We start from the raw sequence: 3951 nt of genomic DNA, 5'->3' as shown, positions 1-3951 counted from the left end.
CGACATGAGCAAAGTAGAGCTGCGGCTAGCTGGTGAAACAGAACCACTGTTTTGAAGGAGAACTACGAGCCGCGGCATGGCTATAGAGGGCCGCGGCATAGATGGGCATCAACCCAGAAATCTCAGACACGGGCTGCGGCATGGAGAGAACAAATCACCCAGGAATTTAGACACGGGCCGCGGTATGGTGCATGTAGAGCCGCAGCCCGCCTCTTTTAAAAACTGAATCTTAGGTTTTTATTAGGCGAAAAAGAGAGAAGAAGAGACACGTACAGATCTGGGAGTGGTTTTTTGCTTGAAGGTTGAAGGCTTGGAGTATTCTATCTACATGTTTTTCTTCAACTTTCTAATGTTAACTTTAATTTTCGTTGTGATTAGTATTATGATTATGAACTAATTTTCTGTTCAGGATTTTTAATTGAATGACTTGAATCCCTATTATGAACTAATGCAGTTTCAATTTTCTTCTTCTTCAATCTTCTTCAATTCCATATAACCTGTTCTTATAGATTGATTATCGATTGGCCATCTATAGTCATTATATATATGTTTTTAAATCAAAATCTGAGAAGTGAGATTTGAATCTGCTGTGGTTATATTGGACATAATTCTAATTTGGAACGAAAGTATCCATATTAATTGTGTAACTGTTTATTAAGTTGTCGAGATTAATGCTACCTTTGTGGTTCAATTTACCATAGAAATATAGGAAATTGTCACCTAGGTTGAGTTTATAAGTCATAGTATGATTATAGGCTGCTGTATCAACTTGTTAATTGAATTAGGCAAAAAGAAGAAGAACTTAGTACTTTGCATTGGGGAATGATAGGGAGGATAGTTGATGAGATTAAACATCCTAATTATTTCTTCAGTGTTTAAATCCAAGGGTTTACTATTAGTTGTTATTTTATTTAATTTTCAATTATTGTTTCTGAATATTATAGTTTCTTTTGCTGTGTCTATAAAAATCAAGAATTTTAAATGATCAAATAGAAAGAGAAATTAATTGACTGGTAATTGAGAATTCAGTCCTTGAGGACGATACTTGGTTTCTTACCATATTATTACAAATTGCGACTGTGTGCACTTGCATAGCATATAAATTTCGCAACAAGTTTTTGGCGCCGTTGCCAGGGACTGAAAAGAATTATCAATATCAGTCTGATTAATTTTTATTCTAATTTGATTTTAATTTCTCTAGTTTCTAATCTGTTTAGTTGCTTAATTTGTCTATCTCAGGTGAATTGTGTTATATGTGTAGCAGAAGAGGAGCAGACAGTCTTGTTCCTTTGAACCCTGAGATTGAAAAGTCTTGCAAGCAAAACAGAAAGAACAAGAGGGAAGCCCAGAAGTCTGTGAAGATGGCACAGAATGATGGGGATGGCAGGAATGTTTTCATTCCTAGAATTGCACAAGGGGGTTAGGCTCAAAACAATGCTGAGAGGAGCCTGAGAGACTATGTACTGCCCACTCTGACGGGAGTACAAAACAGTATACACCCACCAGCTATAGAGGCTAACAACTTTGAGATCAAGCCAGCTATTCTACAAATGGTGCAATCCTCTGTTCAATTTAATGGGTTGCCTTCTGAAGATCCTCACACCCATTTGTCTAATTTTCTGGAGCTGTGTGGAACCTTTAGATACAATGGGGTGAGTGATGACGCTATTAAACTTAGGCTTTTCCCATTTTCTCTGAGGGATAGAGCTAAAAGTTGGCTGAACTCTTTACAACCGAACTCTATATTTACCTAGCAAGATTTGGCTCAGAAGTTTTTATCAAAATTCTTCCCTCCTTCCAAAGCTACTAAATTGAGGGGAGAAATCAATAATTTTTGCCAAAATGATGGAGAATCATTGTATGAAGCTTGGGAACGGTTCAAGGAACTTTTGAGAAGATGTCCTCATCATGGCATTGAACAGTGGATGTTAGTGCAGAATTTTTATAATGGTTTATGTCCTACTACTAGAACCATTATTGGTGCTGCAGCGGGTGGTACTTTTATGAGCAAGAGTGCAACGGGTGCTTATGAGCTGCTGGAGGACATGGCCACAAATAATCATTAGTGGTCTGAAGAAAGATCATCGGGGGTCAGAAAGGTAGCTGGGGTGCATGAGCTAGATGCCATCACTGCTCTAACAGCACAAGTAGCCTCCTTGACAAAATAGTTACAACAGAGCACTGTATCTGTTAATGCGGTTCAAATGGCAGCTAGGTGTGAAATTTGTGGTGGTTCTCACTCTTTTGATCAGTGTCCTACCAGTATTAATAATAACATTCCGATGGATCAAGCTCAGGTTCAAGCAGTGGGAAACTTTCAGAGGCCAGTAAATAATCCATTTGCCAATACTTACAATCCTGGGTGGCGAAATCATCCTAATTTTTCTTGGAGGAATAATTAGGGCCAGCAACCTCAGTTTCAAGGTCAATTTCAAAATAATATGCCTCAGCCACCAATGCATCAAGCCTCTTCATCACAACAGCCTAGGCCTCAACAATTAATGAATCAAGCTCCACCTGAAAGGCCTAATGAATTGCAAGCTGCATTATTGACCTTCACCAACACTCAAACTCAGTTCATGACAGAGACTAGATCTTCTATCAGGAACCTGGAAACACAAGTAGGGTAGTTGGCTAATATGCTTAATAACAGACCGCAGGGAAATTTGCCAAGTAATATTGAAGTTAACCCTAAGGAGCAAGTTCAGGCAATTACTCTGAGGAGTGGGAAGCAAACTAAGCAGCCTAGATCTCCACAGGCAGTGGTTCAAAGTAAAGAGATGGGTGAACAGTCTGATCCAGAAAAGATTACTGAAGACCACCAGCTTTCAGAAAAGAGTCCACCAGTTGTTAATGAGCAGCCAGTTCGAGTTCCATATCCTCAAAGGCTTAGAAAGACTACACTCGATAAACAGTTTTCTAAGTTTTTAGAGGTGTTTAAAAAGCTGCATATAAATATTCCTTTTGCTGAGGCCTTGGAGCAGATGCCTAGCTATGTTAAATTCATGAAGGGGATTCTGTCCAAGAAAAGGAAGATGGAAGACTATGAGATGGTAGCACTCACTGAAGAGTGCAGCGCGATATTACAGAGGAAGTTACCCCAAAATCTAAGGGATCCGGGGAGCTTTACCATACCTTGCACCATTGGCAAATTTGAATGCAAACACGCTTTATGTGATCTGGGGGTGAGTATTAATCTGATGCCCTTATCTGTGTTTAGAAGACTTGGTTTGGGGGAGGCAAAACCAACAACCATCACTCTACAACTAGCAGACCGATCGGTGACACATCCACGAGGTATTATTGAAGATGTTCTTGTGAAGGTGATAAGTTTATCTTTCCAGCTGACTTTATCATTCTAGACATGGAGGAGGATACAGATGTACCTATTATTCTCGGTAGACCATTTCTAGCCACAGGTCAAGCTCTTATTGATGTTCAAAAGGGAGAGCTTAAGCTTAGAGTTCAAGGAGATGAGGTGGTCTTTAATGTCTTCAAGGCCATGAAGTATCCGGTGGCTAGTGACAGTTGCTATAGTGTGGATGTGATAGGGAGGGCAGTCTCGAAGAGAAGGATGAATAGTGATACCTTAGAGGCAGTATTATTGGGTGATGAGGTCGATGATGATGATGCTGAGATAAGAGATTGTGTAAACTGGATCAATTCCTTCCTGCCATACTGGAAGAAGTTTCAAGAATTAGCAGACACGTTTGATAAACCGCTAACATCGATTCAGCAGCCACCGCAGCTGGAATTGAAGGTTCTTCCAGATCATTTGCGATATGCATATTTGGGAGAGAATGAAACTTTACCTGTCATTGTGTCAGCTGATCTGTCAAAGATATAATTGGAGAAATTGTTGAGGGTTTTAAGGGATCATAAATTGGCCATTGGGTGGACATTGGCGGATATTAGAGGAATAAGCCCATCAACAGTAATGCATAAAATCTT

At 39.7% G+C, this 3951-nt stretch overlaps 1 non-coding gene across 1 annotated transcript; it reads right to left on the bottom strand.

The window, feature by feature from the left end:
• Window positions 1-1808: 1808 nt before the first annotated feature.
• LOC133813473 (small nucleolar RNA R71) lies at window positions 1809-1915 on the bottom strand. The gene has a single exon (XR_009884482.1). It is a non-coding gene; the product is annotated as a small nucleolar RNA R71 (small nucleolar RNA).
• Between the last annotated feature and the right edge of the window lie 2036 nt (window positions 1916-3951).

Source organism: Humulus lupulus, chromosome 1 (genome assembly GCF_963169125.1).
Source record: "Humulus lupulus chromosome 1, drHumLupu1.1, whole genome shotgun sequence".
In the NCBI taxonomy this organism is placed as follows: Eukaryota; Viridiplantae; Streptophyta; class Magnoliopsida; order Rosales; family Cannabaceae; genus Humulus; species Humulus lupulus.
Note: the sequence above shows the minus strand (reverse complement) of the source record. Positions and strands in the feature narration are given on the sequence as shown.